Source organism: Schistocerca gregaria, unplaced genomic scaffold (genome assembly GCF_023897955.1).
Source record: "Schistocerca gregaria isolate iqSchGreg1 unplaced genomic scaffold, iqSchGreg1.2 ptg000178l, whole genome shotgun sequence".
NCBI classification, from domain to species: Eukaryota; Metazoa; Arthropoda; class Insecta; order Orthoptera; family Acrididae; genus Schistocerca; species Schistocerca gregaria.
The window spans coordinates 8,366,945-8,392,083 of NW_026061728.1; positions in this window are offsets into that span (position 1 = coordinate 8,366,945).

A 25,139-nucleotide genomic window follows, 5' to 3' on the forward strand; every position below is an offset into this window, starting at 1 on the left:
ACATGCGGACTTTTCACCGAGGGATTAATGTCTCAAACTGTCTACGCTTTGATCGATTACTGGAGAACCAGTAGTAGTTTCCAAAGCACATCTGGAGGCCTTCTGTAATCTGTGGACCATCAGAGTTTTGATGAAACACAGAAATAGCATCGGGATTGAATACAACAGGCACCATGTGTTCTTTTCTCCTTCGGAGTAATGTCACAAACTGTCTACGTTTTGATTGATTTCTGTAAGACCAGTAGTAGTTTCCGAAGCACATCTGGTGCATTCTGTAATCTGGGGACCTTCAGAGTTCTGATGAAATACAGAAATTGCATAGGGATTGAATAGAACAGACACCATGCGGAATTTTCTCCTTCGGAGTAATGTCACAAACTGACTACGCTTTGATCGTTCCCTGGAGAACCAGTAGTAATTTCCAAAGCACATCTGGAGGTATTCTATATTGTGTGGACCCTCAGAGTGTTGATGAAACACAGAAATTGCCTCGCCATTGAATACAAGAGGCACCATGCGGACTTTTCTCATAGGGATTAATGTCTAAAACTGTCTATGCTTCCATCGGTCCCTAGAAGACCAGTAGTGGTTTCCGAAGCACATCTGGTGGCATTCTGTAGTCTGTGGACATTCAGAGTGTTGATGAAACACAGAAATTGCATCGTGATTGAATACAACAGGCACCATGCGGACTTTTCTCCATAGGAGTAATGTCTCAAATTGTCTACGCTTAGATCGATTGCTGGAAGACTAGTAGTAATTTCCGGAACACATCTAGAGGAATTCTGAAATCTACGGCCTTTCAGAGTGTTGATGAAACACAGAAGTTGCCTCGGCATTGAATACAACAGGAAACATGCGGACTTTTCACCGAGGGATTAATGTCTCAAACTGTCTACGCTTTGATCGATTACTGGAGAACCAGTAGTAGTTTCCAAAGCACATCTGGAGGCATTCTGTAATCTGTGGACCATCAGAGTTTTGATGAAACACAGAAATAGCATCGGGATTGAATACAACAGGCACCATGCGAACTTTTCTCCTTCGGAGTATTGTCACAAACTGTCTACGCTTTGATCGATTTCTGGAAGACCAGTATTAGTTTCCGAAGCCCATCTGGCGGCATTCTTTAATCTGTGGTAATTCTGAGTGTAGATGAGACACAGATATTGCATCGGGATTTAATACAACAGGAACCATGCGGACTTTTTCTCGCTGGGAGTATTGTCAGAAACTGTCTTCTTTTTGATCATTCCCAGGAAGCCAAGTAGTAGTTTCCGAAGCTCATCTTGGGTATTCTGTAATACGTGAACCCTGTCAGTGTTGATGAAACACAGAAATTACATCGGAATTGAATACAACCGGCACCATGCGGACTTTTCTCCATGGGAGTAATGTCTCAAACTGTCTACGCTTTGATCGATTACTGGAAATCCAGTAGTAGTTTCAGAAGCATATATGCAGGCATTCTGTAGTCTGTGAACCTTCAGAGTGTTGACGAAACACAGAAATTGCATCGGGATTGAATACAACAGGCACCATGCGGACTTTTCTCCATTTGAGTAATGTCTCAAACTGTCTAGGCTTTGATCGTTAACTCTGAGACCAGTAGTATTTTCCGAAGCTCATCTGGAGGTATTCTGTAATCTGGGGTCCTTCAGAGTGTTGATGAAACACAGAAATTGCATCAGGATTGAATACAACAGGCACCATGCGGTTTTTTCTCCATGGGAGTTATGTCACAAACGATCTACGCTTTGATCGATTACTGGAACACCAGTAAAGGTATCCGAAGCACATCTAGAGCATTCTGTAATCTGTGGACCTTCAGAGTTCTGATGAAACACAGAAATTGCATAGGAATTGAATGCAACAGTCAGCATGCCGATCTATCTCCGTAGGAGTAATGTCTCCAATTGTCTACGCTTAGATCGATTACTGGAAGACCAGTAGTAGTTCCCGGAACACATCTAGAGGCATTCTGTAATCTGTGGACTTTCAGAGTGTTGATGAAACAAAGAAATTGCATCGGGATTGAATACATCAACCACCATGCGCACTTTTCTCCATGGGAGTAATGTCTCAAACTGTCTAGGCTTTGATCGACTCATGGAATACCAGTAGTAGATTTTGAACCACATCTGGAGGCATTCTGTAATCTGTGTACCTCCAGAGTGTTGATGAAACAAAGACATTGCATCTGGATTGAATACAACAGGCACCATGCGGACTTTTCTCCAGGGGAGTAATGTCTCAAACTCTCTACGGTTTGATCGATTCCTGGAAAACCCCTTGTACATTCTGAAGCACATCTAGAGACAGTCTGTAATCTGTGGACTTACAGAGTGTTGATGAAACACAGAAGTTGCCTCGGCATTCAATACAACAGTAACCATGCGTACTTTTCTCCGAGGGATTAAATTCTCAAACTGTCTAGGCTTTGATCGATTCCTGGAAGACCAGTAGTAGTTTCCGAAGCACATCTTGGGCACTCTCTAAATAGTGAACCTTCTGAGTGTAGATGAAACACAGAAATTACATCGGGATTGAATACAACCGGCACCATGCGGACTTTCCTCTATGGGAGTTATGTTTCAAAATGTCAACGCATTGATCGTTCCCTGGAAGACCGGTAGTAGTTTAAAAACACATCTGGAGGCATTCTCTTAGCTGTGGATTTTCAGAGTGTTTATAAAACACAGAAATTGCGTCGGGAATGAATACAACAGGCACCATGCGAACTTTTCTCAATGGTAGTAATGTCTCAAAGAGTCTACGCTTTGATCGTTCCCTGGAAGACCAGTAGTAGTTTCCGAAGCACATCTGGAGCATTCTGTAATCTGGGGACCTTCAGGGTTCTGATGAAACACAGAAATTGCGTAGGGATTGAATACAACAGGCACCATGCCGGCCTTTCTCCATAGGAGTAATGTCTCAAACTGTCTATGCTTTGATCGTTCCTGGAAGAGCAGAAGTAGTTTTCATAGCACATCTTGAGGGATAATGTAATCTGTTGACTTTCAGAGTGTTGATGAAACACAGAAATTGCCTCGGCATTGAATACAATAGGCACCATGCGGACTTTTCTCATAGGGATTAACGTCTCAAACTGTCTATGCTTCCATCGTTCCCTGGAAGACCAGTAGTGGTTTCCGAAGCACATCTGGTGGCATTCTGTAATCTGTGGACTTTCAGGGTGTTGATGAAACACAGGTATTGCATCGGGAATGAATACAACAGGCACCATGCGGACTTTTCTCCATGGGAGTAAAGTCTCAAATTGTCTACGCTTTGATCGTTCACAGGAAGCCAAGTAGTAGTTTGCGAAACACATCTGGAGGCATTCTGTAATCTGCGGCCTTTCAGAGTGTTGATGAAACACAGAAGTTGCCTCGGCATTGAATACACTAGGCACCATGCGGACTATTCTCATAGGGATTAATGTCTCAAACTGTCTGTGCTTCCATCTTTCCCTGGAAGACCAGTAGTAGTGTCCGGAGCACATCTGGAGCATTCTGTAATGTGGGCACCTTCAGAGTTCTGATGAAATACAGAAATTGCATAGGGATTGAATAGAACAGGCACCATGCCGACCTTTCTCCATAGGAGTAATGTCTAGAACTGTCTATGCTTTGATCGTTCCCTGGAAGACCAGTAGTAGTTCTCAAAGCACATCTTGAGTGATTCTGTAATCTGTGGACTTTCAGAGTGTTGATGAAACACAGAAATTGCATCGGGATTGAACGCAACAGACACCATGCGGACTTTTCTACTTTGGAGTAATGTCACAAACTGACTACGCTTTGATCGTTCTCTGGAGAACCAGTAGTAATTTCCAAAGCACATCTGGAGGCATTCTGTATTCTGTGGACCTTCAGAGTGTTGATGAAACACAGAAGTTGCCTCGGCATTGAATACACTAGGCACCATGCGGACTATTCTCATAGGGATTAATGTCTCAAACTGTCTGTGCTTCCATCTTTCCCTGCAAGACCAGTAGTAGTGTCCGGAGCACATCTGGAGCATTCTGTAATGTGGGCACCTTCAGAGTTCTGATGAAATACAGAAATTGCATAGGGATTGAATAGAACAGGCACCATGCCGACCTTTCTCCATAGGAGTAATGTCTAGAACTGTCTATGCTTTGATCGTTCCCTGGAAGACCAGTAGTAGTTCTCAAAGCACATCTTGAGTGATTCTGTAATCTGTGGACTTTCAGAGTGTTGATGAAACACAGAAATTGCATCGGGATTGAACGCAACAGACACCATGCGGACTTTTCTACTTTGGAGTAATGTCACAAACTGACTACGCTTTGATCGTTCTCTGGAGAACCAGTAGTAATTTCCAAAGCACATCTGGAGGCATTCTGTATTCTGTGGACCTTCAGAGTGTTGATGAAACACAGAAATTGCTTCGGCATTGAATACAATAGGCACCATGAGGACTTTTCTCATAGGGATAAATGTCTCAAACTGTCTATGCTTCCATCGTTCCCTGGAAGACCAATAGTGGTTTCCGAAGCACATCTGGTGCATTCTGTAATCTGTGGACTTTCAGAGTGTTGATGAAACACAGATATTGCATAGGGAATGAATACAACAGGCACCATGCGGACTTTTTCTCATGGGAGTAAAGTCTGAAACTGTCTCCGCTTTGATCGTTCCCAGGAAGCCAAGTAGTAGTTTCGGAAGCACATCTGGAGGCATTCTATAATCTGTGGACATTCAGAGTGTTGATGAAACACAGAAATTGCATCGTGATTGAATACAACAGGCACCCTGCCGACTTTTCTCCATAGGAGTAATGTCTCAAATTGTCTACGCTTAGATCGATTGCTGGAAGACTAGTAGTAGTTTCCGGAACACATCTAGAGGAATTCTGAAATCGGCAGCCTTTCAGAGTGTTGATGAAACACAGAAGTTGCCTCGGCATTGAATACAACAGGAAACATGCGGACTTTTCACCGAGGGATTAATGTCTCAAACTGTCTACGCTTTGATCGATTACTGGAGAACCAGTAGTAGTTTCCAAAGCACATCTGGAGGCCTTCTGTAATCTGTGGACCATCAGAGTTTTGATGAAACACAGAAATAGCATCGGGATTGAATACAACAGGCACCATGTGTTCTTTTCTCCTTCGGAGTAATGTCACAAACTGTCTACGTTTTGATTGATTTCTGTAAGACCAGTAGTAGTTTCCGAAGCACATCTGGTGCATTCTGTAATCTGGGGACCTTCAGAGTTCTGATGAAATACAGAAATTGCATAGGGATTGAATAGAACAGACACCATGCGGAATTTTCTCCTTCGGAGTAATGTCACAAACTGACTACGCTTTGATCGTTCCCTGGAGAACCAGTAGTAATTTCCAAAGCACATCTGGAAGTATTCTATATTGTGTGGACCCTCAGAGTGTTGATGAAACACAGAAATTGCCTCGCCATTGAATACAAGAGGCACCATGCGGACTTTTCTCATAGGGATTAATGTCTAAAACTGTCTATGCTTCCATCGGTCCCTAGAAGACCAGTAGTGGTTTCCGAAGCACATCTGGTGGCATTCTGTAGTCTGTGGACATTCAGAGTGTTGATGAAACACAGAAATTGCATCGTGATTGAATACAACAGGCACCATGCGGACTTTTCTCCATAGGAGTAATGTCTCAAATTGTCTACGCTTAGATCGATTGCTGGAAGACTAGTAGTAATTTCCGGAACACATCTAGAGGAATTCTGAAATCTACGGCCTTTCAGAGTGTTGATGAAACACAGAAGTTGCCTCGGCATTGAATACAACAGGAAACATGCGGACTTTTCACCGAGGGATTAATGTCTCAAACTGTCTACGCTTTGATCGATTACTGGAGAACCAGTAGTAGTTTCCAAAGCACATCTGGAGGCATTCTGTAATCTGTGGACCATCAGAGTTTTGATGAAACACAGAAATAGCATCGGGATTGAATACAACAGGCACCATGCGAACTTTTCTCCTTCGGAGTATTGTCACAAACTATCTACGCTTTGATCGATTTCTGGAAGACCAGTATTAGTTTCCGAAGCCCATCTGGCGGCATTCTTTAATCTGTGGTAATTCTGAGTGTAGATGAGACACAGATATTGCATCGGGATTTAATACAACAGGAACCATGCGGACTTTTTCTCGCTGGGAGTATTGTCAGAAACTGCCTTCGTTTTGATCATTCCCAGGAAGCCAAGTAGTAGTTTCCGAAGCTCATCTTGGGTATTCTGTAATAAGTGAACCCTGTCAGTGTTGATGAAACACAGAAATTACATCGGAATTGAATACAACCGGCACCATGCGGACTTTTCTCCATGGGAGTAATGTCTCAAACTGTCTACGCTTTGATCGATTACTGGAAATCCAGTAGTAGTTTCAGAAGCATATATGCAGGCATTCTGTAGTCTGTGAACCTTCAGAGTGTTGACGAAACACAGAAATTGCATCGGGATTGAATACAACAGGCACCATGCGGACTTTTCTCCATTTGAGTAATGTCTCAAACTGTCTAGGCTTTGATCGTTAACTCTGAGACCAGTAGTATTTTCCGAAGCTCATCTGGAGGTATTCTGTAATCTGGGGTCCTTCAGAGTGTTGATGAAACACAGAAATTGCATCAGGATTGAATACAACAGGCACCATGCGGTTTTTTCTCCATGGGAGTTATGTCACAAACGATCTACGCTTTGATCGATTACTGGAACACCAGTAAAGGTATCCGAAGCACATCTAGAGCATTCTGTAATCTGTGGACCTTCAGAGTTCTGATGAAACACAGAAATTGCATAGGAATTGAATGCAACAGTCAGCATGCCGATCTATCTCCGTAGGAGTAATGTCTCCAATTGTCTACGCTTAGATCGATTACTGGAAGACCAGTAGTAGTTCCCGGAACACATCTAGAGGCATTCTGTAATCTGTGGACTTTCAGAGTGTTGATGAAACAAAGAAATTGCATCGGGATTGAATACATCAACCACCATGCGCACTTTTCTCCATGGGAGTAATGTCTCAAACTGTCTAGGCTTTGATCGACTCATGGAATACCAGTAGTAGATTTTGAACCACATCTGGAGGCATTCTGTAATCTGTGTACCTCCAGAGTGTTGATGAAACAAAGACATTGCATCTGGATTGAATACAACAGGCACCATGCGGACTTTTCTCCAGGGGAGTAATGTCTCAAACTCTCTACGGTTTGATCGATTCCTGGAAAACCCCTTGTACATTCTGAAGCACATCTAGAGACAGTCTGTAATCTGTGGACTTACAGAGTGTTGATGAAACACAGAAGTTGCCTCGGCATTCAATACAACAGTAACCATGCGTACTTTTCTCCGAGGGATTAAATTCTCAAACTGTCTAGGCTTTGATCGATTCCTGGAAGACCAGTAGTAGTTTCCGAAGCACATCTTGGGCACTCTCTAAATAGTGAACCTTCTGAGTGTAGATGAAACACAGAAATTACATCGGGATTGAATACAACCGGCACCATGCGGACTTTCCTCTATGGGAGTTATGTTTCAAAATGTCAACGCATTGATCGTTCCCTGGAAGACCGGTAGTAGTTTAAAAACACATCTGGAGGCATTCTCTTAGCTGTGGATTTTCAGAGTGTTTATAAAACACAGAAATTGCGTCGGGAATGAATACAACAGGCACCATGCGAACTTTTCTCAATGGTAGTAATGTCTCAAAGAGTCTACGCTTTGATCGTTCCCTGGAAGACCAGTAGTAGTTTCCGAAGCACATCTGGAGCATTCTGTAATCTGGGGACCTTCAGGGTTCTGATGAAACACAGAAATTGCGTAGGGATTGAATACAACAGGCACCATGCCGGCCTTTCTCCATAGGAGTAATGTCTCAAACTGTCTATGCTTTGATCGTTCCCTGGAAGAGCAGAAGTAGTTTTCATAGCACATCTTGAGGGATAATGTAATCTGTTGACTTTCAGAGTGTTGATGAAACACAGAAATTGCCTCGGCATTGAATACAATAGGCACCATGCGGACTTTTCTCATAGGGATTAACGTCTCAAACTGTCTATGCTTCCATCGTTCCCTGGAAGACCAGTAGTGGTTTCCGAAGCACATCTGGTGGCATTCTGTAATCTGTGGACTTTCAGGGTGTTGATGAAACACAGGTATTGCATCGGGAATGAATACAACAGGCACCATGCGGACTTTTCTCCATGGGAGTAAAGTCTCAAATTGTCTACGCTTTGATCGTTCACAGGAAGCCAAGTAGTAGTTTGCGAAACACATCTGGAGGCATTCTGTAATCTGCGGCCTTTCAGAGTGTTGATGAAACACAGAAGTTGCCTCGGCATTGAATACACTAGGCACCATGCGGACTATTCTCATAGGGATTAATGTCTCAAACTGTCTGTGCTTCCATCTTTCCCTGGAAGACCAGTAGTGGTTTCCGAAGCACATCTGGTGGCATTCTGTAATCTGTGGACTTTCAGAGTGTTGATGAAACACAGATATTGCATAGGGAATGAATACAACAGGCACCATGCGTACTTTTCTCCGTGGGAGTAAAGTCTCAAACTGTCTACGCTTTGATCGTTCACAGGAAGCCAAGTAGTAGATTCCGAAGCACATCTGGAGGCATTCTGTAGTCTGTGGACATTCAGAGTTTTGATGAAACACAGAAATTGCATTGTGACTGAATACAAGAGGCACCATGCGGACTTTTCTCCATAGAAGTAATGTCTCAGATTGTCTACGCTTAGATCCATTGCTGGAAGGCTAGTAGTAGTTTGCGGAACACATCTAGAGGCAGTCTGTAATCTGCGGCCTTTCAGAGTGTTGATGAAACACAGAAGTTGCCTCGGCATTGAATACAACAGTAACCATGCGTACTTTTCTCCGAGGGATTAAATTCTCAAACTGTCTACGCCTTGATCGATTCCTGGTAGACCAGTAGTAGTTTCCGAAGCACATCTTGGGCACTCTCTGATCAGTGAACCTTCTGAGTGTAGATGAAACACAGAAATTACATCGGGATTGAATACAACCTTCACCGTGCTGACTTTCCTCTATGGGAGTTATGTTTCAAAATGTCTACGCATTGATCGTTCCCTGGACGACCAGTAGTAGTTTACGAAACACATCTGGAGGCATTCTCTTACCTGTGGATTTTCAGAGTGTTGATAAAACACAGAAATTGCATCGGGAATGAATACAACAGGCACCATGCGAACTTTTCTCAATGGTAGTAATGTCTCAAAGAGTCTACGCTTTGATCGTTCCCTGGAAGACCAGAAGTAGTTTTTATAGCACATCTTGAGGGATAATGTAATCTGTTGACTTTCAGAGTGTTGATGAAACACAGAAATTGCCTCGGCATTGAATACAATAGGCACCATGCGGACTTTTCTCATAGGGATTAACGTCTCAAACTGTCTATGCTTCCATCGTTCCGTGGAAGACCAGTAGTGGTTTCCGAAGCACATCTGGTGGCATTCTGTAATCTGTGGACTTTCAGATTGTTGATGAAACACAGATATTGCATCGGGAATGAATACAACAGGCACCATGCGGACTTTTTTCATAGGGATTAATGTCTCAAACTGTCTGTGCTTCCATCTTTCCCTGGAAAACCAGTAGTGGTTTCCGAAGCACATCTGGTGGCATTCTGTAATCTGTGGACTTTCAGAGTGTTGATGAAACACAGATATTGCATAGGGAATGAATACAACAGGCACCATGCGGACTTTTCTCCATGGGAGTAAAGTCTCAAACTGTCTACGCTTTGATCGTTCACAGGAAGCCAAGTAGTAGATTCCGAAGCACATCTGGAGGCATTCTGTAGACTGTGGACATTCAGAGTGTTGATGAAACACAGAAATTGCATCGTGATTGAATACAACAGGCACCATGCGGACTTTTCTCCATAGGAGTAAAGTTTCGAATTGTCTACGCTTTGACCGTTCACAGGAAGGCAAGTAGTAGTTTCCGAAACACATCTGGAGGCATTCTGTAATCTGTCTACTTTCAGAGTGTTGATGAAACACAGAAGTTGTCTCGGCATTGAATACACTACGGACCATGCGGACTTTTTTCATAGGGATTAATGTCTCAAAGTGTCTATGCTTCCATCTTTCCCTGGAAGACCAGTAGTGGTTTCCGAAGAACATCTGGAGGAATTCTGTAGTCTGTGGACATTCAGAGTGTTGATGAAACACAGAAATTGCATCGTGATTGAATACAACAGGCACCATGCGGACTTTTCTCCATAGGAGTAAAGTTTCGAATTGTCTACGCTTTGACCGTTCACAGGAAGGCAAGTAGTAGTTTCCGAAACACATCTGGAGGCATTCTGTAATCTGTCTACTTTCAGAGTGTTGATGAAACACAGAAGTTGCCTCGGCATTCAATACAACAGTAACCATGCGTACTTTTCTCCGAGGGATTAAATTCTCAAACTGTCTACGCTTTGATCGATTCCTGGAAGACCAGTAGTAGTTTCCGAAGCACATCTTGGGCACTCTCTAATCAGTGAACCCTTTGAGTGTAGATGAAAAACAGAAATTACGTCGGGATTGAATACAACCGGCACCATGTGGACTTTATTCTATGGGAGTTATGTTTCAAAATGTCTACGCATTGATCGTTCCCTGGAAGACCAGTAGTAGTTTACGAAACACATCTGGAGGCCTTCTCTTACCTGTGGATTTTCAGAGTGTTGATAAAACATAGAAATTGCATCGGGAATGAGTACAACAGGCACCATGCGAACTTTTCTCAATGGTAGTAATGTCTCAAAGAGTCTACGCTTTGATCGTTCCCTCGAAGACCAGTAGTAGTTTCCGAAGCACATCTGGAGCATTCTGTAATCTGGGGACCTTAAGGGTTCTGTTGAAACACAGAAATTGCGTAGGAATTGAATACAACAGGCACCATGCCGGCCATCTCCATAGGAGTAATGTCTCAAACTGTCTATGCTTTGATCGTTCCCTGGAAGACCAGAAGTAGTTCTCATAGCACATCTTGAGGGATAATGTAATCTGTTGACTTTCAGAGTGTTGATGAAACACAGAAATTGCTGCGGCATTGGATACAATAGGCACCATGCGGACTTTTCTCATAGGGATTAACGTCTCAAACTGTCTATACTTCCATCGTTCCCTGGAAGACCAGTAGTGGTTTCCGAAGAACATCTGGAGGCATTCTATAGTCTGTGGACATTCAGAGTGTTGATGAAAGACAGAAATTGCATCGTGATTCATTACAACAGGCACCTGGCGGACTTTTCTCCATAGGAGTATTGTCTCAAATTGTCTACGCTTAGATCGATTGCTGGAAGACTAGTAGTAGTTTGCGGAACACATCTAGAAGCATTCTGTAATCTGTGGCCTTTCAGAGTGTTGATGAAACACAGAAGGTGCCTCGGCATTGAATACAACAGGAAATATGCGGACTTTTCACCGAGGGATTAATGTCTCAAACTGTCTACGCTTTGATCGATTACTGGAGAACCAGTATTAGTTTCCAAAGCACATCTGGAGGCATTCTGTAATCTGTGGACCTTCAAATTATTGATGAAACACAGAAATTGCATCGGGATTGAATCCAACAGGCACCATGCGGACTTTTCTCAATGGTAGTAATGTCTCAAAGAGTCTACGCTTTGATCGTTCCCTGGAAGACCAGTAGTAGTTTCCAAAGCACATCCTCAGGCATTATGTAATCTGTGGACGTTCAGAGTGTTGATGAAACACAGAAAATGCATCGGGATTGAATACAAAAGGCAGCATGGGGACTTTTCTCCATGGGAGTAATGTCTCTAACTCTCTACAGTTTGATCGATTCCTGGAAGACCACTAGTACGTTCTGAAGGCATTCTGTAATCTGCGGACTTTCAGAGTGTTGATGAAACAGAGAAGTTGCCTCGGCATTGAATACAACAGAAACCATGTGGACTTTTCTCCGAGGGATTAATGTCTCAAACTGTCTACGCTTTGATCGATTACTGGAAAATCAGTAGTAGTTTCCAAAGCCCATCTATAGGCATTCTGTAATCTGTGGACCTTCAGAGTGTTTATGAAACACAGAAATTGCAACGGGATTGAATACAAGAGGCACCATGCGGACTTTTCCCCATGGGAGTAATGTCTCGAAATGTCTATGATTTGATCATTAACTGGAAGACCAGTAGTAGTTTCCGAAGCACATCTGGTGTCATTCTGTAATCTGTTGACCTTCAGAGTGTTGATGAAAGACAGAAATTGAATCGGGTTGAATACAACAGGCAGCATGCGGAGTTTTATCCATGGGAGTAATGTCTCAAACTGTCTACGCTTTGATCGATTCCTGCAAGACCAGTAGTAGCTTCCGAAACACATCTTGAGACATTCTGTAATCAGTGAATCTTCAGAGTGTTGATGAAACTCAGAAATTACATCGGCATTGAGTACAACAGGAACCATGCTGACTTTTCTCCATGGGAGTAATGTATCAAACTGTCTACGCTTTGATCGATATCTGGAAGGCCAGTAGTAGCTTCCGAAGTATATCTGGAGGCATTCTGTATTCTGTGGAAATTCAGAGTGTAGATGAGACACATATATTGCATCGGGAATCAATACAACAGGCACCATGCGGACTTTTCTCCATGGGAGTAATGTCTCAAACTGTCTACGCTTTGATCGTTCATTTGAAGACCAGTAGTGGTTTCCGAAGCACATCTGGAGGCATTCTGTAATCGTTGGACCCTCCCGGTGTTAATGAAACACAGAAATTTCATCGGGAATGATTACAACATTACTATGTGAACTTTTCTCCATGGGAGTAACGTCTCAGCCTGTCTATGCTCTGATCGTTCCCTGGAAGACCAGTAGTCGCTCCGAAGCACATCTGGATCCGTTCTGTAATATTCGGACCTTCAGAGTGTTGATGAAACTCAGAAATTGCATCGGGATTGAAAACAAGAGACACCATGCGGACTTTTCTCCATGGGAGTAATGTCTCAAACTGTCTACGCTTTGATCGATTCCTGAGAGACCAGTAGTAGTTACCGAAGGACATCTGGAGGCATTCTGTAATCTCTGCACTTTCAGAGTGTCGCGGAAATACAGAAATTCATCGGGATTGGGTACAACAGGAACCATGCGGACTTTTCTCCATGGGAGAAATATCTCAAATTGTCTACGTTTTGATCGATTACTGGAAAATCAGTAGTAGTTTCCGTAGCACATCTGGAGGCATTCTGTAACCTGTGGACCTTCAGGGTGTTCATAAAACACAGATGTTGCCTCGGCATTGAATACAACAGGCCATATGCGGACTTTTCTCCGAGGGATTAATGTCTCAAACTGTCTATGCTTTGATCGTTCCCTGCAAGACCAGTAGTCGTTTCTGAAGCACATCTGGAGCCGTTCTGTAATATTCGGACCTTGAGTGTGATGATGAAACACAGAAATTGCATCGGGATTGAATACAAGAGGCACCATGCGGACTTTTCTCCATGCGAGTAATGTCTCTAAATGTCTAGGATTTGATCATTAACTGTAGGATCAGTAGTAGTTTCCGAAGCACATGGAGACATTCTGTAATCTGTACACCTTCAGAGTGTTGATAAAACACAGAAATTCAATCGCATTGAATACAACAGGCACCATGCGGTCTTTTGTCCATGGGAGTAATGTCTCAAACTGTCGACGCTTTGATCGATTACTGTAAGACCAGTAGTAGTTTCCGAAGCACATCTTGAGTCATTCTGCAATCAGTTAACCTTCAGAGTGTTGATGAAACACAGAAATTACATCGGGATTGAGTACAACAGGACCCATGCGGACTTTTCTATATGGGAGTAATTTCTCAAACAGTCTACGCTTTGATCGTTCCCTGGAAGACCAGTAGTAGTTTCCGAAGCACATCTGGAGGCATTCTGTAATCTGTGAACCTTCAGAGATTTGTTGAAACACAGAAATTACATCGGGATTGAATACAACAGGCAGCATGCGGACGTATCTACGTCGGAGTAATGACTCAAACTGTCTACGCATTGATCGTTAACTGGGGGACAAGTAGTAGTTTCCGCAGCACATCTGGAGGCATTCCGCAATCTGAGGACCTTCAGAGTGAAGATGAAACACAGAAATTGCATCGGGAATGAATACAACAGGCACCATGTGGATCTTTGTCTGTGGAAGTAATGTCTTAAATTGTCTACGCTTTGATCGTTTCCTGGAAGACCAGCAGTAGTTTCAGAATCACATCTGGAGACATTCTGTAATCTGTGGACTTTCAGAGTGTAGATGAAACACAGAAATTGCATCGGGATTGAATACATCAACAATCATGCGGACTTTTCTCCATGGGAGTTATGTCTCAAACTTTCTACGGTTTGATCGATTCTTTGAAGACCACTAGTACTTTCTGAAGCACATCAGGAATTATTCTGTAATCTGTGTACTTTCAGAGTGTCCATAAAACACAGAAATTGCATCGGGATTGAATACAACAGGCACCATGCGGACTTCTCTCCTTGCGAGTAATGTCTCAAACTGCTACGATTTAATCGATTCCTGGAAAACAAAAAGTAGTTTCTAAAGCACATCTGGAGGCAATCTGTAATCTGTGGACCTTCAGACTGTTGATGAAACACAGAAATTGCATCGGGATTGATTACAAGAGGCACCATGCGGACTTTTCTCCATGGGAGTAATGTCTCGAAATGTCTAGGATTCGATCGTAAACTGGAAGACCTGTAGTATTTTCCGAACACATCTGGAAGCTTTCTGTAATCTGTAGACATTCAGAGTGTTGATGAAACACAGTAATTGAATCGGGATTGAATACAACAGGCCCCATGCGGACTTTTCTCCATGGGAGTAATGTCTCAAACTGTCTCGGCTTTGATCGACTCCTGGAATACCAATAGTAGTTTCCGAACCACATCTGTAGGCATTCTGTAATCGGTGGTCCTCCACAGTGTTGATGGAACAAGGAAATTGCATCGGGATTGAATACAACAGGAGCAATGCCGACTTTTCTCCAGGGGAGTAACGTCTCAAACTTATTACGGTTTGATAGATTCCTTTAAGACCACTAGACCTTTCCGAAGCATATCTTTAGGCATTCTGTATTCTTTGGACCTTCCCAGTGTTGATGAAACACAGAAATAGCATCGGTATTGATTACAACATAGCACCATGCGAAGTTTTCTCCTTGGGAGTAACGTCTCAGCCTGTGTATGCTTTGATCGTTCCCAGGAAGATGAGTAGATCAGTAGTCGTTTCTGAAGCACATCTGGAGCCGTTCTGTAATATTCGGATCTTCAGAGTGTTGATGAAACACAGATATTACATCGGGAATGAATACAACAGGCAACCTGCGGACTTTTCTTCATGGGAGTAATGTCTCAAACTATCTACGCTTTGGTCGTTCCCAGGAAGCCAAGTAGCAGTTTCCGTTGCACATCTGGAGGCATTCTGTATTCTGTGGACCATCAGAGTGTTGATGGAACACAGAAAATGCATCGCGATTGAAAACAAAAGGCACCATGGGGACTTTTCTACATGGGAGTACTGTCTCAAACTGTTTACGATATGATCGTTCCCTGGAAGACCAGTAGTAGCTTCCGAAGCACATCTGGAGGCATTCTGTAATCTGTGGACCTTCACAGTGTTGATGTAACACAGAAATTGCATCAAGATTGATTACAAAATAGCACCATGCGAACTTTTCTCCATGGGAGTAACGTCTCAGCCTGTGTATGCTTTGATCGTTCCTTGGAAGACCAGTAGTCGTTTCCGAAGCACATCTGCAGCCGTTCTGTAATATTCGGACCTTCAGAGTGTTGATGAAACACAGATATTGCATTGGGATTGTATACAACAGGCACCATGCGGACTTTTCAATTTCATAGTAATGTCACAATCTGTCTACGCTTTGATCGATTTCTGGAAGACCAGTAGTAGTTTCCGAAGCACATCTGGAGGCATTCTGTAATCTGTGTCAATTCAGAGTGTAGATGAGACACAGATAGTGCATCGGGATTCAATACAAAAGGCACCATGCGGACTTTTCTCCATGGGAGTAATGTCTCAAACTGTCTACGTTTTGATCGTTCATTGCAAGACCAGTAGTGGTTTCCGAAGCACATCTGGAGGCATTCTGTAATCTGTGGACTTTCAGAGTGTTGATGAAACATAGAAATTGCATAGGGATTGAATACAACAGGCACCATGCGGTTTTTTCTCCAGCTGAGTAATGTCTCAAACTCTCTACAGCATGATCGATTCCTGGAAGACCACTAGTACTTTGTGAAGCACATCTGGAGGCATTCTGTAATCTGTGTTATTTCAGAGTGTCGATAAAACACAGAAATTGCATCGGGATTGAATACAACTGGCACCATGCGGACGTTTTTCAATGGGAGTAATGTCTCAACGAGTGTACGCTTTGACCATTCACTGGAAGACCAGTGGTAGTTTCCGAAGCATATCGGGAGCCATTCTGTAATCTGTTTACCTTCAGAGTGTTGATGGAACACAGAAAATGCATCTGGATTGAATACAAAAATCACCATGGGGACTTTTCTCCATGGGAGTAATGTCTCAAACTGTCTACGCTTCGATCATTCCCTGGAAGACCAGTCATAGTTTCCGAATCACATCTGGTGGCATTCTGTAATCTGTATACTTTCAGAGTGTTGATGAAACACGGAAATTGCATCGGGATTGAATACAACAATCACCATGCGGACTTTTCTCTATAGGAGTAATGTCCTAAACTGTCTACGCATTGATCGTTCCCAGGAAGCCAAGTAGTAGTTTCCGAAGCACATCTGGAGGCATTCTGTAATCTGTGGACCTTCCAAGTGTTGATGAAACACAGAAAATGAATCGGGTTTGAATACAACAGGCACCATGCCGACCTTTCGCCAAAGGAGTAATGTCTCAAACTGTCTATGCTTTGATCGTTCCCTGGAAGACCATTAGTAGTACCCATAGCACGTCTGGATGGATTCTGTAATCTGTGGACTCTCAGAGTGTTGATGAAACACAGAAATTGCATCGGGATTGAATACAACAGGCACCATGCCGACTTTTCTCCAGGGGAGTAATGTCTCAAATTTATTACGGTTTGATCGATTCCTTTAAGAGCGCTAGTACTTTCCGAAGCACATCTTTAGGCATTCTGTAATCTTTGGACCTTCCCAGTGTTGATGAAACACAGAAATTGCATCGCGATTGATTACAACATAGCACCATGCGAACGTTTCTCCATGGGAGTAACGTCTCAAACTGTCTATGCTCTGATCGTTCCCTGGAAGACCAGTAGTCGTTTCCGAAGCGCATCTGGAGCCGTTCTGTAATATTCGGACCTTCAGAGTGTTGATGAAACACAGAAATTGCATCGGGATTGAATACAAGAATCACCATGTGAACTTTTGTCCATGGTAGTAATGTTTCGAAATGTCTACAATTTGATCATTAACTGGCAGACCAGTAGTAGTTTCCGAAGCACATCTGGAGGCATCCTGTAATTTGTAGACCTTCAGAGTGTTGTTGAAACACAGAAATTACATCGGGATTGAATACAACAGGCACCATGCGGGCTTTTCTACATGGGAATAATATCTCAAACAGTTTTCGCTTTGATTGTTAACTGGAAGACCAGTAGTAGTTTCCGAAGCACATCTAGAGGCGTTCTGAGACCTGTGCCCCTTCAGAGTGTTGATGAAACAAAGAAATTGCAGCGGGATTGAATACAACTGGCACAATGCGGACGTATCTCCATGGGAGTAATGTCTCATAATGTCTATGCTTTGATTGTTTCCTGGAAGACCAGTAGCAGCTCCCGATGCACATCTGCAGGGATTCTGTAATCTGTGGACTATCAGAGTGTTGATGAAACACAGAAATTGCATCTGTATTGAATACGACAGGCACCATGCGGACTTTTCTCCTTCGGAGTAATGTCACAAACTGTCTATGCTTTGATCGATTTCTGGAAGACCAGTAGCAGTTTCCGAAGCACATCTGGAGACATTCTGTAATCTGCAGACCTTCAGAGTGTAGATGAAACACAGAAATTGCATCGGTATTTAATACAACAGGCACCATGCGGACTTTTCTTCATGGGACTAACGTCTCAGACTGTCTACGCTTCGATCGTTCCCTGGAAGACCAGTAGTGGTTTCCGAAGCACATCTGGAGGCATTCTGTAATCAGTGGACTTTCAGAGTGTTGATGAAACTCAGATATTCCATCGGGATTGAATACAACAGGCACCATGCGGAGTAATGTCTCTAACTGTCTACACTTTGATCGTTCCTTGGGGAACCAGTAGTAATTTCCAGTGCACATCTGGCAGCGTTCTGTAATCTGTGGTCCTTCACAGTGTTGATGAAACACAGATATTACATCGGGAATGAATACAACAGGCACCATGAGGACTTTTCTCCATGGGAGTACTGTCTCAAACTGTCTACAATTTGATCGTTCCCTAGAAGACCAGTAGTAGTTTCCAAAGCACATCTTGATTCATTCTGTTATCTGTGAGCATTCAGAGTGTTGATGGAACACAGAAATTGCATCGGGATTGAATACAACAGGCACCATGCGGACTTCTCTCCTTGCGAGTAATGTCTCTAACTGTTTGCGATTTAATCGATTCCTGGAAAACCAAAATTAGTTTCCAAAGCACATCTGGAGGCATTCTGTAATCTGTGGACCTTCAGAGTGTTGATGAAACACAGAAATTGCATCGGGATTGAACATAACAGGCACTTTGCCGAATTTTCTCCATGGGAATAATCTCTAAACTCTCTATGATCTGATCGTTCCCTGGAATACCAGTAGAAGTTTCCGAAGCACATCTGGAGGGATTCTATAATCTGTGGACTTTCAGTGTGTTGATGAAACACAGAAATTGCAGCGGCATTGTATAGAACAGGCACCATGCGGACTTTTCTATTTAGTAGTAATGTCACAAACTGTCTAAGCTTTGATCGATTTCTGGAAGCCAAGTAGTAGTTTCCGAAGCACATCTGAAGGCATTCTGTAATCTGTGGACCTTCAGAGTGTCGATGAAACACAGAAATTGCATCGGGATTGATTACAAGAGGCAGCATGCGGACATTTCTCCATGGGAGTAATGTCTCGAAATGTCTAGGATTTGATCGTTAACTGGAAGACCAGTAGTATATTCGGAACACATCTGGAAGCATTCTGTAATCTGTGGTCCTTCACAGTGTTGATGAAACACAGATATTACATAGGGAATGAATGCAACAGGCACCATGCGGACTTTTCTCCATGGGAGTAATGTCTCAAACTATCTACGCTTTGGTCGGTCCCAGGAAGCCAAGTAGTAGTTTCCGAAGCACAACTGGAGGCATTATGTAATCTGTGGACCATCAGAGTGTTGATGAAACACAGAAATTGCATCGAGATAGAAGAGAACAGGCAAGATGCGGACTTTGCTCCATAGGAGTAATGTCTCAAATTGTCTAGGCTTAGATCGATTCCTGGAATACCAGTAGTAGTTTCCGAAGCACATCTAGAGGGATTCTATAATCTGTGGAATTTCAGAGTGTACATGAAACACAGAAATGGCATCGGGATGGAATACATCAACCACCATGCGGTTTTTTCTCCATGGGAGTAATGTCTCAAACTGTCTACGTTTTGATCCTTTCCTGGAAGACCATGAATAGTTTCCGAAGCACATCTGGAGGCATTCTGGAAGCTGTGTACTTTCAGAGTGTCGTGGAAATACAGAAATTGCATCGGGATTGAGTACAACAGGAACCATGCGGACTCTCCTCTCTGGGAGTGATGTGTCAAACTGTCTACGCTTTGATCGATTCCTGGAAAACCAGTAGTAGTTTCCAAAACACTTCTGGATGCATTCTGTAATCTGTGGACCTTGAGAGTGTTTTCGAACACAGAAATTGCATCGGAATACAATGCAACAGTCACCATGTGGGCTTTTCTACATGGGAGTAATAAGTCAAACTGTCTACGCTTTGATCGTTAACTGGAAGACCAGTAGCAGGTTCCGAAGCACATCTGGAGGCATTCCGTAATCTGTGGACGTCCAGAGTGTTGATGAAACACAGAAATTGCATCGGGATCGAATACAACAGGCACCATGCGGACTTTTCTCCAGGGGAGTAATGTCTCAAACTCATTACGGTTTGATCGATTCCTTGAAGACCACTAGTACTTTCCGAATCACATCTGCAGCATTCTGTAATCTTTGGATCTTCCCAGTTTTGATGTAACACAAAAATTGCATCGAGATTGATTACAACAGGCACCATGCGAACTTTTCTCCATGGGAGTAACGTCTCAGCCTGTCTATACTTTTATCGTTCCCTGGAAGCCCCGTAATCGTTCCCGAAGCACATCTGGAGCCGTTCTGTAGTATTCGGACCTTCAGAGTGTTGATGAAACACAGAAATTGCATCGGGAATAAATGCATCAACCACCATGCGGACTTTTCTCCATGGGAGTAATGTCTCAAACTGTCTACGTTTTGATCGTTCACTGCAGGACCATTAATGGTTTCCGGAGCACATCTGGAGGCATTCTGTAATCTGTGGACCTTAAGATTGTTGATGAAACACAGAAATTGACTCGGCATTCAATACAACAGGGACCATGCGGACTTTTCTCCGAGGGATTAATGCCTCAAACTGTCTACGTTTTGATCGTTCCCTAGAAGTCCAGTAGTAGTTTCCGAAGCACATCTGCAGGCATTCTGTAGTCTGTGGACCTTCAGAGTGTTGATGTATCACAGCAATTGCGTCGGGATTGAATACAACAGGCACCATGCCTACTTTTCTCCATGGGAGTAATGTCTCAAACTGTCTACGCTTTGATCGATTCCTGGAAAACCAGTAGTAGTTTCCAGAGCACATCTGGAGGCATTCTGTAATCTGAGGAGCATCAGAGTGTTGATGAACACAGAAATTGCCTCAGCATTTAATAGAACAGACACCATGCTTACTTTTCACCAAGGGAGTAATGTGTCAAACTGTCTACGCTTTGATCGTTCCCTGGAAGACCAGTAGTAGTTTCCGAAGCACATCTGCAGGCATTCTGTAATCTGTGGATCTTCAGAGTGTTGATGAAACACAGTTATTGCATCGGGATTCAAATCAACAATGACCATGTGGACTTTTCTACATGGGAGTAATGTCTCAAACTGTCTACGCTTTTATCGTTAAATGGAAGACCAGTAGTAGGCTCCGAAGCACATCTGGAGGCATTCCGTAATCTGTGGACCTCCAGAGTGTTGATGACACACAGAAATTGCATCGGAATTGCATACAACAGGCACCATGCGGACTTTGCTCCAGGGAGTATTGTCTCAAACTCATTACGGTTTGATTGATTCCTTGAAGACCACTAGTACTTTCCGAAGCACATCTGGAGGCATTCTGTAATCTTTCGACCTTCCCAGTGTTGATGAAACATAGAAATTGCATCGGGATTGATTACAACATTCACCATGCGAACTATTCTCCATGGGACTAACGTCTCCGCCTGTGTATGCTTTGATCGTTCCCTGGAAGACCAGTAGTCGTTTCCGAAGCCCATCTGGAGCCGTTCTGTAATATTCGGAACTTCAGAGTGTTGATGAAACGCAGAAATTGCATCATGATTGAATACAAGAGGCACAATGCTGACTTTTCTCCATGGGAGTAATGTCTCGAAATGTCCATGATTTGATCGTTAACTGTAAGACCAGTAGTAGTTTTCGAAGCACATCTGGAGGCATTCTGTATCAGTGAACCATCAGAGAGTTGATGAAACACAGAAATTACATCGGTATTGAATACAACAGGCACCATGCGGACTTTCCTCCATGGGAGTAATGTTTCAAAATGACTACGCATTGATCGTTCCCTGGAAGACCAGTCGTAGTTTTGGAAACACATCTGGTGGCATTCTGTTATCTGTGGATTCTCAGTGTGTTGATGAAACACAGAAATTGCATCGGGATTGAATACAACACGCACCAAATGGACTTTTCTCCATGGGAGTAATGCCACAAAGAGTTGGAACGTCCACTTAGAAAAATTATACAAGACTGTGCTTAAATTGACACACAATATTTTTACCGCAACGCAATGTGACTTTCAATAATCCCTACAAAATAATGGCCCTGACTAACATTAACTTATACCTTTCACAAATCACTTACCTCACAAAAAACTTCGTTACTCGAACTACTGCAATACAGCGAGAACCACTACTGCCAGCTAAATAAAAGATTCAATCTACGGAAGGCACTAACTACTCATAGGTATAGTTAGCTAATGAAATATTTATAAAAGAACAAACAGTTTATTTACCTAAATAGTCAAAATATATATGATAGTTCATGACATCCAGTCTTACAATTTACAAAACTCCGCCATCTCTCTCCCCACGTAGACCACTAATCGCGGCTCACCTCCAACTGCACAACGCTACGTGCTGTTAACATCCAGCTGCCCAACACTACAATGGCCAGTATTACAACAATGCCAACCAGCCACAGACTACACACGGCACAGCCAGTGATTTTTATACATAGCGCTATGCGCCGGCGGCGTTACCAATAAAAAAACCTAAACAGCCCACTTACAGAGTCTACGCTTCGATCGTTCCCTGAAAGACCAGTAGTAGTTTCCGAAGCACATGTGGAGGCATTACGTAATCTGTGGACCTTCAAAGTGTTGATGAAACACAGAAATTGCATCGGGATCGAATGCAACAGCCACCATACGGTCATTTCGCAATGGGAGTAATTTCTCAAACTGTCTACGCTTTGATCGTTCCCTGGAAAACCAGTAGATGTTTCCGAATCACATGTGATGGCATTCAGTAATCTGTGGACCTTCAGAGTGTTGAAGAAACAGAGAATTTGCATCGGGATTGAATACAACGGGCACCATGCGGACTTTTCTCCTTGGGAGTAATGTCTCAAATTGTCTACGCTTTGATCGTTCCCTGGAAGACCAGTAGTAGTTTCCAAAGCACATCTAGAGGCAATCTGTAATCTGTGGACATTCAGAGTGTTGATGAAACATAGAAAATGCATCGGGATTGAATACAACAGGCACCATGCGGACTTTTCTCTATGGGAGTACTGTCTCAAACTGTTTACGATATGATCGTTCCCTGGAAGTCCAGTAGTAGTTTCCGAAGCACATATGGAGGCATACTGTTATCTGTGTACTTTCTGAGTGTCAATGGAACACAGAAATTGCATCGGGATGAATACAACAGTGACCACGTGGACTGTTCTACAAGGGAGTAATGTCTCAAACTGTCATCGCTTTGATCGTTAACTGGAATACCAATAGTAGTTTCCGAAGCACATCTGGACGCATTCTGTAATCTGTGGACCTTCAGAGTGTTGATGAAACATAGAAAATACATCGGGGTTGAATGCAACAGGCACCATGCGGACTTTTCTCCATGGGAGTAATGTCTCAAACTGTCTACGTTTTGATTGTTCCCTGGAAGACCATTAGTAGTTTCCGAAGCACATCTGGAAACATTCTGTAATCTGTGTACTTTCAGAGTGTCGCGGAAACATAGAAATTGCATCCGGATTGAGTACAACGGGAACCATGCGGACTTTTCTCCAACGGAGTAATGTCTCAAACTGTCTGCGCTTTGATCGTTCCCTGGAAGACCAGTAGTAGTCTCCGGAGCACATCTGGAGGCATTATACAATCTGTGGACCTTCAAAGTGTTGATGAAACACAGAAATTGCATCGGGATCGAATGCAACAGGCACCATGCTGCTTTCCTCCATGGGAGTAATTTCTGAAAAATTGTCTACGCATTGATCGTTCCCTGGAAAACCAGTAGATGTTTCCGAATCACATCTGGTGGCATTCTGTAATCTGTGGAACTTCAGAGTGTTGAAGAAACAGAGAATTTGCATCGGGATTGAATACAACAGGCAAAATGCGGACTTTTCCCCTTGGGAGTAATGTCTCAAACTGTATACGCTTTGATCGTTCCCTGGAAGACCAGTAGTAGTTTCCAAAGCACATATGGAGGCAATCTGTAATCTGTGGACCTTCAGAGTGTTGATGAAACACAGAAAATGCATCAGGATTGAATACAACAGGCACCATGTGGACTTTTCTCCGTGGGAGTACAGTCTCAAACTGTTTCCGATATGATCGTTCCCTGCAATACCAGTAGTAGTTTCCGAAGCACATCTGGAGGCATTCTGTTATCTCTGTACTTTCTGAGTGTCAATGAAACACAGAAATTGCATCGGGATTGAATACAACAGTGACCTTGCGGACTTTTCTACAAGGGAGTAATGTCTCAAACAGTCTTCGCTTTGATCGTTAACTGGAAGACCAGTAGTAGTTTCCGAAACACATCTGGAGGCATTCTGTAATCTGTGGGCCTTCACAGTGTTGATGAAACTCAGAAATTGCATCGGGATTGAATACAACAGGCACCATGCGGACTTTTCCCCATGGGAGTAACGTCTCAAACAGTCTATGCTTTGATCGATTCCTGGAAAACCAGTAGTAGTTTACAATGCACATTTGGAGGCATTCTGTAATCTGTGGACGTTCACAGTGTTGAAGAAAGGCAGAAATTGCATTGGGATTGAATACAACAGGCACCATGCGGACTTTTCTCCATGGGAGTAATGTCTCAAACTATCTACGCTTTGGTCGGTCCCAGGAAGCCAAGTAGTAGTTTCCGAAGCACAACTGGAGGCATTATGTAATCTGTGGACCATCAGAGTGTTGATGAAACACAGAAATTGCATCGAGATAGAAGAGAACAGGCAAGATGCGGACTTTGCTCCATAGGAGTAATGTCTCAAATTGTCTAGGCTTAGATCGATTCCTGGAAGACCAGTAGTAGTTTCCGAAGCACATCTAGAGGGATTCTATAATCTGTGGACTTTCAGAGTGTACATGAAACACAGAAATGGCATCGGGATGGAATACATCAACCACCATGCGGTTTTTTCTCCATGGGAGTAATGTCTCAAACTGTCTACGTTTTGATCCTTTCCTGGAAGACCATGAATAGTTTCCGAAGCACATCTGGAGGCATTCTGGAAGCTGTGTACTTTCAGAGTGTCGTGGAAATACAGAAATTGCATCGGGATTGA